Raw genomic sequence first — 10,912 nt, 5'->3', positions numbered from 1 at the left:
ATGGGCACAGAAAAAGCTTTGTTGGATTCTGCTATAATAATAATAAAAAACCACTTTCCAATGCCTACTGTCATGCCATGATAAAGATGTCATTCTTACAAACATGTTGAGGGTCTGTAAGTTAAGGATCACCTCCTTCTATATGTCCGGGTCATTCTGAGATTCAAGTCGAAGATTATTTATCAGGACATGACATTCTTATGGTTCAAGGCAAAGGCCTATTGCTATGACATAGTATCATAAATGTAGTAGCTCAGAACAAGATCTGAGGGTCAGATATGTAGGTTTGCCCTTGAGTTCTGAGTTGCAGGAGACTAAAAACAGGTTGTGTGCTGCTGGCTCTAAATGAGGAAGGATATTTTGGGGAAGAATGTACTCAGTAGTCTCAAGCTCACAGCAGAATATATAGAATAGGATTCAGGTCTCCTGTTCCTTGCTCTCTATGGAGGGAAAATTTCTCAGGTCTCTCTGAATTCTGAGCACATAGACTCCCTAAGCCAAGCAATGGGACACCGAATCTTCCTCATATTTGGCATCACTCCAATGAATATGCAACCCATCTCAGGAATACTCATTATGCTACCATAAAAATAACAAACGCGGAATCTTAAAAACTTCCTACCTACATCTCTGCTTAACTTGATCCTGTGTCTTTGCAGTAAATGCGTGGTTTCTGTCACTGCAATAAATCTTCTCTGGACTGTGCTTTTCCTATTTCTCATGGCAATAAATCTGATTCTTTGTTGTCTGATCTTGAATTCCAACCCCAGAAGACCAAGTATTTCCAAGACTCCCACTTCTGATGGCAGATTCACCAGATAACACGAGACGACCTTTCTATTTTTAAAGTTGGTGATTAATGACCTTAATTATATCCACAAAGTCCCTTCACTCTAGTACTTAGAACAGTGTTTGGCTGAATAAACTGGAAAACAAGAGTCTTTGGGGAGCATCCTTAAATTTTTGTCTTTAGAATTCTAAGAGTGTGATAAATCTCTTAATATATACATGTATCAAAGGCACTGTTGAAAAAGCAAGATCAATAGAAATTAAAAACCAACCAACAAACAATACCCTTTGAGTTGTTAAGAGATACACTAGAAGAGAGCGGTGCCTGAAAACTTAGAGAAATTATGAATCCATCTTTTAAAACTGCTTCATAAAAGGAATAAAGGCATTTAAAATTTATTTCTAGGGTTCATAGTAATGGCATTTGAACCTGCACAAAGAAGGGGATTCAACTCCGGGATAGTGTATTAGAGTCAGAGGGGATCAAAGTAGGCAAGCTTGCAACCTCAGTAGTAGCCAGGCAGAAGATGAAAAGGTATGAGTGGAAAGACACAATTTCTGAGTAGGAGCCAGAGAGCTGGAAAGCCTAGCAGATAGCATCTACAGATGCTGAGGGGCAGACTATTGAGGCACATGGGTACTTACCTATTTGAAGGACAATTGTCCCTCCCATGTCTATACCTTACCTCTAACAGTGTCATGTTTCTTTACATTATTTGGTTTAGGCTAATTTTTTTTTTATAAAGTATCGTTAGATTTTCTAAAAAGCTATTTCCTCTGCAGATGAAGGGTCATATCTCAAATGACTCCTCACCTAGTCCAGACACAGGGGACATTGCCTGGATATATCAAAGTATATGTTACTGTGATGGTTAAATTGATCGGGAACTTAATGGGGTTAGAATCAACTAAGAGTCAAAGTTCTAGGAAGGTCTTGCAGGGTATGTCTGCGAAGAATTAGCTAAAGGAAATAAGCCTATTTTCAGAGTCACCAGTATGATCTCGTGATAGCCCAGACATAAAGAAGTCCAAAAACAAATGAACAAACAAACAAACAAAACAAAACAAAACAAAACAAACCAACCAACAAGCAAAACCCCAAATAAACAAAAATGCCTAAGAACATGGAAGGTTGAGCTCATTTTTAATTCTCATAGTGTTATTTGAAAGCAAAAATTTTCTTTTGAAGCTCAGCTCCACATAGTTTTACTCTATTTCTATACTTTGAAATGATTTACTTTTTATTTTATTCGTGTGTGTGTGTGTATGTGTATGTGTGTGTGTGCCTGTGCGTGTATATCATGTGTGTGGGTACATGTTGGAGCCAGAAGATGGTGTCAAATCCTCTGGATCTGGAATTGCAGATGCTAAACCATCGCCTCAGACCCTCTGTGCTTTTAAAAATAGGCATCTAAAATGGTCAGACTAAAATGGTCCTTCAAAACTTCAAGGGGGCAAACAGAATGAATCCAAAGTCACACGGATATGCTGGTTTGCCTCTGCAAGAAGGAAATGGGTGCCATCTGGGAGGAGATTTCATTTGCTGCCTAATTAATTCTCCATGTTCCCAGATATGCTCGTGCATAGCTCTCAGATACAACTGCAAAAGGGAACAGATGGCTTCGTGCACTTACCTATTGCCTACTGTGATCTTCTCCCTAATTAATCTAAATGCAGCGCCCATTATTTAATCTTAATCAAAACTTCAACTCGCTAAGTTTTCGGGTATCATTATGAAGTCGTTTTCCTTTGTTCTCATGTGCTTACTGCACCCTGATGGTTTCCTTGCAGAAGCATCAGTTCCAGCCGTGATGCTTCCTTCCACACGTACCTCGTAAGCAGGTTCTTCAGTAGTTAATGTCAGAACCCTAATCCAGGGACAACCGACATGGACGGTCTGAAATATTTTTAAGTTGATGTGTCACATAAGCACAATAAAGCTCATATTCTTGTGTGTGTGTGTGTGTGTGTGTGTGTGTGTGTGTGTGTGTGTATGTGTGATGTGATGTGATGTGCATGAAGATGCTTACGCAGGCCAGAAGAGGGAGTCAGATCCCTGAGAGTTGGCTTTACAGAAGGTTTCGAGCCACCTGACAGGGATACTAGAAACCAAAGTCTGCTCTTGTGAAGAGTAACACATGCTCTCAACAGCTGTGCCTTCACTCCAGACCTTCATATGCTTTATTGAAATAATAATAATAATAACACCCTGATATAGCTATTGCTTGTGAGGCTATGCCAGTGCCTGGCAAATACAGAAGTGCATGCTCACAGTCATCTATTGGAAGGAACACAGGTTCCCTAGTGAAGAAGCTAGAGAAAGTACCCAAGTAGCTGAAGGGATTTGCAGCCCCCAATGGAGGAGCTAGAGAAAGTATCCAAAGAGCTAAAGGGATCTGCAACCCTATAGGTGGAACAACAAGATGAACTAACCAGTACCCCTAGAGCTTGTGTCTCTAGCTGCATATGTAGCAGAGGATGGCCTAGTTGGCCATCAATGGGAGGAGAGGCCCTTGATTTTGCGAAGATTATAGGCCCCAATACAGGGGAATGCCAGGGCCAGGAAGTGGGAGTGGGTGGGTTGGAGAGCAGAGCGGGGAGAGGGTATAGGGAATTTTCGGAGAGGAAACTAGGAAAAGGGATTTCATTTGAAATGTAAATAAAGAAAATATTTAATAAAAAATTAACATTTAAAAAAACAAAAACAATTCTGCAGCTATGCCTAAGATTATATGTCCAGGACTGTGAAACATGAAATATCAAAATTTCTTTGTTAACATTAATAAATATTATATTTCCCTTTAATATTATTTAATCTGTATCTTTCAAAAATATCTGTAACTAATATTTGACATTAATTTATTTTTTTTCTGATATTGATTGGTAATACACTTCAGTCACTTTTCTCTGGTTCCCCTTATAATTGTTTGGAGAAATTTGAAAATTAGAGAGGTTGTGATTTCCAGTTAAAGTTGGTTTTATAGTATTTTCATCAAGTTATTGGAAGAAATACATCTAAGATAAAATGGCTATGAATTACAGGACAGTTACTTTCATTTCTTTCTTTTTTGTTTCTTTTATCTTTTAAAAAATGTTTCTCCTTTTATTGAAAATAGATTCTTTTCTCATACACTATATCCTAGTTATAGTTTTGCCTCCCTTCACTCTTCCCGGTTCCTCCTCACCTCCTCTGCTCTCTGGATGCATTCTCTTTCTGTTTTTTATTGGAAAAGAACAGGCTTCTAAGAGGAAAAAAAAACCCAAAATGTGACAAAATAAAATATTGTATGATGAAGCAAACTAATGTTGAACCTGACAACTCAACAGGAGGAAAATTTTCCCCAGAGTAAGCACAAGAATCAGAGACCCATTTGTTCTCATAAAAATTTTAAGAGTCCCATAAAAATACTGAGCTGGTAGCTATAATATACATGTAGGGGACCTGATATAGACTCATGTAGGCCCTGGGACTCTGTGAGTTCTTATGCAGAGCAGAGGGCCTTGTTATCCCCACTACACATCTTCTACGGCTCTTAAAATTTTTCTCCCTCCTCTTCTTTGGGATTCTTTGAGACCTGAGAAAAGGGATTCAACGGAGACCTCCCATTGTGCAATATCTGCCTGTGGGTCTTTGCATCTGTTCCCATCTGCTGCTGGATGAAGCCTATTGAGAATCATATTCCTATTATAGGGATTTGTATTAGGATCATGATCACACATCTTAGGAGGTTTCCACTGCACTGGGTTTTAATACTATCCCCTAAACACCCCCCAATCCCAGGCATCTTCCTATACTTTCTCCCTCTACCCCATTGTTCCCTCATCTGATAGCCCCAATCCCATTCCCATGCACCCCCAGTCTGCTTATAAAATTTACTCTACTTCCTCCTCCAAGGGAGTTCCATGCAGCCCTTTTTAGGGCCCTCCTCTTTTCCTAACCTTCCTGGATTTAAGATTGTAGTTTGTTTATCATAACTCAATGGTTAACATCCACTTATAAGTGTATATATCATATTTATGTTTCTGAGTTTGGGTTACCTCACTCAGGATGATTTTTTTTTCAATTTCCATCCATTTTTTTCTGCAAGTTTCATGATATCATTTTTTTAAACAGCTCAGTGGTACTCCATTGTGTAAAAATATCATATTTCTTTTGTCATTCTTCTATTAAGGGACATCCAGGTTGTTTCTAGTTTCTGACTATTATGAATATGAATGGCCAAGTGTCCTTGTGGTAGGCTAGAATGTCTTTTTGGTACATATCCAAGGATAGCTCCCAGGAGCAGTAAGAGAGGTGTGGGTATGACTTCAGTCTACTTGTTGTCCTGGGGGGGCACAGTCCTTGGGTTAATAAGAGGTACCTGCTGGGGTTGGGATCTGGGACAAAGCAACAAGTTGGGGGGGGGGGCGGGGAGAAGATTAGAAAGGGAAAGTCTATGTGATACACAGGAGATGGCACACAGGGAAAGTTGCTAACAGTCTTCTGCAACAGAGCTGGGGATGATGTTATGGGATTGGATCTGGGGAACAGAGAAAGAAGAGAAGGACTATAGGTAGCCTGCTTGATTTTTTTTTCTTGGTATGCGTTATCAGGGGGTACCTGCTAGAATTGTCTGTGGAAAACAGCAACAAACTGTGGGAGGGAAGTTAGAAGGGGAAGGTCTGTGGAATCTACAGGGAATAGACTCAAGAGGGCAGGGAATGGCTGCCAAGGGTGCTCTGCTTCAGAGCTGGAGATGAGACTGGGGATTGGATCCAGGTAAACAGAAAGCTACTTTCATTTATTAGAACTAGAAAAATAATAATTAATTATGAATTAAGACAAAATAACCTCAATTTAACCTCAATTAAGTAAATATGCATTTGATTTTAATAAAGTAATTAGCCTAATAATAATATATAACTCTATATGCATCTTCACAATAAACAGACTGTGTTTCTTACATCAGGCAAGATAGGATAATTTGTATTTTCTGACCCTAGCACTTCTTTACTAAGTCAGGGAATTAAATATCTGTGTAGAGTAACTGTGTTGGTTTTTTTTTTTTGGAAGTAGCTTGTTGGAGAATTTATTCATTACACGTTCCATTTTATTTTCTGGCATAGTTCGTTCACCCACGCACGTATTATTCTGCACTGCTATTCAACTTTGGCTTTTTACATGAGTCTTTCACAAATCTGAGAGGTCGGTTGCAGGAATTAGAGATCATATCTCATTCACTCTTTATCCCCAGAATCTGGAAATGTGGTTAGCACATTGTTTAGGATCAATGAGTGTTGCAAAATGAATGAATCCCCAGATTTACTGGAAAAGGTGATGATAGGGTACAAGACAAACTCAACATGGATTTTCTTCGGGTGGAAAGAATGATTCTGATTATTCAGTGCATGTGAATAGATTCACAATAATTCTTCTTAAATAAAGAAATATCTATTCTTTTCATGCCCACATGTTTTATTCCTTTTATTTAACCTCTTCCTGTGCTTCCGGGAAAAGACAAGCCTGAGCACAGCTCTCTGCAAACCACTCAGCTGGGTCTGCCTGCTGGTTGCTTACTGCTGTGTAGCTGCAATAGGATGAGTTCACTGCCTGTACATCTTAAGGCCTTCTGCCTGTGTCCTGGAGTGTCCTCTACCCTCACTTGTACCATCACTGCTCAAACAGTTAAAAATGTCAGTCTCTTTGTATCTCACCTAAGGTATTTTCTTCTCTTTCCTGCCAACACATTATATCTAAGGAACATATTTAGCTCTTATGTGTGGCCTTCCTATAACATACAAGAGAAATATCCAATATGTCTGATTATGAAGGTACCTTAGGTAACATGTAAGCATTCTTAGTCCTCTTGACAGATAATATTCCAAGTTTTACAAAAATGTATTCAACAGGATGGAATTTATCACCTTTAAAAAACCCATTCTAGTGCAATCGGTATTTTATGACATTTTCTCCAATACTACTCTAAAATATATTACCTTTTAACTTGTTTGTGTAATATTCTCAGAAATCGTATTATAAATCAAAAGAGAAGCCATCTATATCTGAGTGGGACTTCCTAATAGCTTAGTTCGTTGTTGTTTAGAACTCTCCAGAACATCTTTTGTGTGCCTCCTATGTACTTATGAACATTTAGATGTTTGCCGTTTCCTGGAATTCACTTGCTTCTGCTTCTCTCCATTCGTTAGTTAAATCCAATACTCACCTTTAAACAATAACTTGATAAGCCAATACTTCTCTTGTGGTTTTGTATGTCTGTGTGGTTGTATTTGTGTGTATGCACTTGTGTGGAGGTGTGTATGCACACGTGTGGTGGGGGAGCATGTGGTGGGCAGATGTCAATGCTGAGTGTCTTTCTCAATTGCTTACTGTCGTCTTTTTTGAGATGGAGTCTCTCATTGCACCCGGAGCTTACTGATTTGGATAGGCGAGTTGCCTCACACCCCTCAGGGATCCTCTTACTTTTGTTTCCCCAGGACTTGGGTTACAGGGACAGATATTCATGTCCCAGCTTTTTACATAGTTGCGCAGATCTGAACACAACTCTTAATGATCAAGTAAAAATACTTTATCAACTTAGCTAGCTGTCTAAACCCTGTCATATAAGCTTGGTGAGTTGTATTTACAACTTCGAGTTTTAAATGCTTTTTTGTTTGCTTCCTTAGTTGCTTCTGTGACAGGGTCTTCCTCTGTCACTCAGGCCTCATAAAACTCACTATGAAGCCCAAGATGGCCTTGAACTTGTAGCTTTATCTTCCCAAGTACTGAGATTCTGCACATGAATTTTAGAATTTAGCTCCAAATAGAACTTTTAATTTAGGTTCTACCTATCCATCTATTTAACCATTTGTGTGTGTGTGTGTGTGTGTGTGTGTGTGTGTGTGTGACAGCTTAATACTTATACTTATCCAAAGGAAACAAATGATACTCCTTCTGATTGAGTAATATGTTACTATTAGAACAAAGATACAGAGGGTTGATGGCTTGCAAGTCGTACAGCTGTGAACGCATCCACCGAATTCTAATTCTGGAGTAGTAAATGAGACAAGAATGTCATAATAGCTTTACACATTTATTAGGCAATCGGGTTAATTCTTTTGGGTATATCCAGCTGTTATTTTCTTATGACATTTGAATACAAGTTTAATAAAGCAAAGACAATATAAACAACTAAAAATGAAGGGAGGTATATTCTCCCATCTTTATGTAGATACTATATCATAGTGATCAATGGAAGTGTCATAAATTACTGCTTTACATCTGATGAAGCAAACTCATACGCCTGTACCCATATGACTGAGCAGTCCTGATGGTCCACAGGGCAGCTCCTGCCCAGCTCTTCCCTTGCTCTTGTCCAGCTTTGGGAAGCATTGACCTTATTCAGTGTCCTAGATCCAACTCCAATTATAGCACCTTCAGTTACTCTACTCTTTTGAAGAGCCCTAAGAGAGTAAGTGTCTTGGGTCCTGCTCAGGTTATTGCAGACTCAGTGATGGCTTCCTGTTACTTAGTTATGCAAAATTTCAAACTCCTCCAAAACTGGGTAATTGGAGCATAGGTCAATAATACTCAAGATATCTTAGCACTGAGTGCTTTGGTAACTGCAAATTCTATGCAATGTTCTTTTTAGAAAAATAAATGAATAAAATCAAAGATCCCACAAGAAGCAATTTTCACATTACTTAAACCCAAAGTTAAGAGAACCCTAACCATTGCAACTAAAGTTTTTTTTTTTTTTTTGGTTGGGTACTATTTATTTCTCAAACAAAATTTTGTTTAAGTAACAATTGGAAGCTAAGAAATGACTCAGTCTGAATGTGGCTGCCACACAAGCATCACCTGTTGTTAGATTCCCCAGTTGGACTTGAAAACAGGCCTATAGTACCAGAAGTCATGGACTTATACAAGAGGTTCTTAAGGATTCTGGGCCAGCCAGTCTATCTACAGGAAAGGGCTCCAGGCCCAAGAAGAGATCCTGTCCCCAAAAGTAAAATGGAGGGCAATAGGGACAGACATACACTATTGTTGACTTTTGAGCTCCATGAGTGCCTGCAGACACTCATGAACACACACATGTGCATATAACTCACACACAAGAATCATGAAGACAATTACATTTAAGGGATACAATTCTGTTAATATGATTCCAATTCGTTTCTGATATGCTGTCATCAAGTCAAACGACGGTCTTCTTGAAGAATCTCTTATGTCTGGCATGGGTCTTTTGCTACCTCTATCGACTTATGTTCCAGTTTGGCTTCTAAATGCTGCCAAAAGTGAACAAATTGAAGTTTTGTTTGCTATGTGCTTTGCTTTTTATGACATGGTTTCATATAGTCAAGGATGGCCTCAAATTTGATATATAGCTAAGGATCGATTTGACCTTTTCTGTTGTATGTGTTTATAGGAGCAATATGTATGTGCAAGTGGGTATCGATGCATGCGTTCATATGTTTGTGTGTGGAGCCATGTAGTCAGAATGGTGGTGGCCACTTAGATACACATGTTAGGGACTATGCAGCCACAAAGGCATCTCCTGCAGGAGGACCTAGTTGAAGACTTCCTGAGAGATCAAGGATTGATGACACAGACAATGCCAGCCAACTGAGAACTAAACTTTTAAAACTCTCATTCAAGAATGAATTTGGCACAGTGCCCAGTGGGTAAAAAGGACTTGGAAAATACTACTTACTTTGGAATGCAGAAAAAGATGCACATACCGTCTCACCTTGTTCTAGAGACTGTATGGTGATAACCAAAGGAGCTTTAATACTGCCAGCTTATTTGCTTTCTAAACTTTAACTTATCCTCAATCGAAGAAACTAATGACTACTTAATATATCTTGGAAGTAAATATATGAATTAAAATTTTAAAGTTTTAAAAATGTATATTTATCTTACAATTCAACTAAATGTAGATATCACTTCTAAGAATCCAATTGCATTTCCAAAGTTTTGGTTAGGGTTTCATAGTTGGATGAGTGACAGGTGTAAAATATAAATAAGAGATGCCTCAGATCCTTCATGTCATGAATGCTTGAGCAAAGAAAAAGCATCCATGCAAATAGGGTGACTCTTTCACCTGGTCTACAAAAAAAAAAAATAGATTTGTAAAGAGAGAATTTGTGTCCTTCTCCATCCCAATTAAAATGACAGGTCTCTAGATTCAGTTGCAAAGGAAGTATAAAGAGAATATATAAACATATTGGTATTCCAAAATTGTAAAATCCCATCTCCCATATATGCACACAGCCTATTAAACTTTTGGATGATTAAGCCAAGAAAGAATTAGAAGCAGCAGTTTTCTTTTGTTTCTGTAGCAAATTCCTAATAACATTTTTATAGCCTGTCTAAAGCAATGACTTAAATTCTAGTTTATCTCAACATTTAAGCTGCTCCATCTTTCCATTTATATACTGTACTAAATATCCATCTTCATCACTGTGGAAGATAAACTATTTGTATTCTCATCTTATTCTTCATAAGCAATCCCAAATATTGCCACAAATAAAAGGGAGAATACACTATGAGTTAAGTAAGATAATGGTGAGTTAGAGACTGTACAATATATTTCTAAAACATTAACAAGCAAATGGGATATAAACAAATCAATAACAGAACCTATAAAAGCATGAAAAGGCAAGACATCAGCGTTTAAAGAATTCTCGTGTCAGTGTATTACTGGAATCCGCTACAGACACGTGCCCTGGGGAGTAGTCAATTTACTTTTATTGCTCTGGTTATGAGTTGACTATTCTGGGTGAAATTGTCAGAAGACGGTGAAAGAAAACCATTTGTTGTCTCTAGTCGTTTGGGGTGGATTCTTACAAGGTGAAATTCAAGAATTCACAGCAGATTCTAAACAAGACATCTCAACATTCCAGAAACACCCAAGGGACTATTCAGAAGAGTTTGAATGTCTGTACATAAAGTTTTCACTCATCCAAAGCCTCCTAAGCCTTACACCGAGGGGTTATGACAAATGTCTTGATTCCCAAGGCACCGGAAGTCGAATTAGCACTTTAAAAATGTTAGCCAATAAGAAACATTAAGATAAGGTGAATTTAAAAGAAACAAATAAAGAAACAAACACACAAACAAACTTACTAGATCTACTCCTATTAG

General features: G+C 38.3%; 1 pseudogene; it reads right to left on the bottom strand.

Moving 5' to 3' along the window:
• The window catches only part of LOC110306577, a 3,564-nt pseudogene extending 2,074 nt beyond the window's left edge, over positions 1 to 1,490 (bottom strand).
• Positions 1,491 to 10,912: the final 9,422 nt, after the last annotated feature.

This window comes from Mus caroli, chromosome 12 (assembly GCF_900094665.2).
Source record: "Mus caroli chromosome 12, CAROLI_EIJ_v1.1, whole genome shotgun sequence".
Classification (NCBI taxonomy): domain Eukaryota; kingdom Metazoa; phylum Chordata; class Mammalia; order Rodentia; family Muridae; genus Mus; species Mus caroli.
This window is presented reverse-complemented; position numbering and strand designations above follow the sequence as displayed.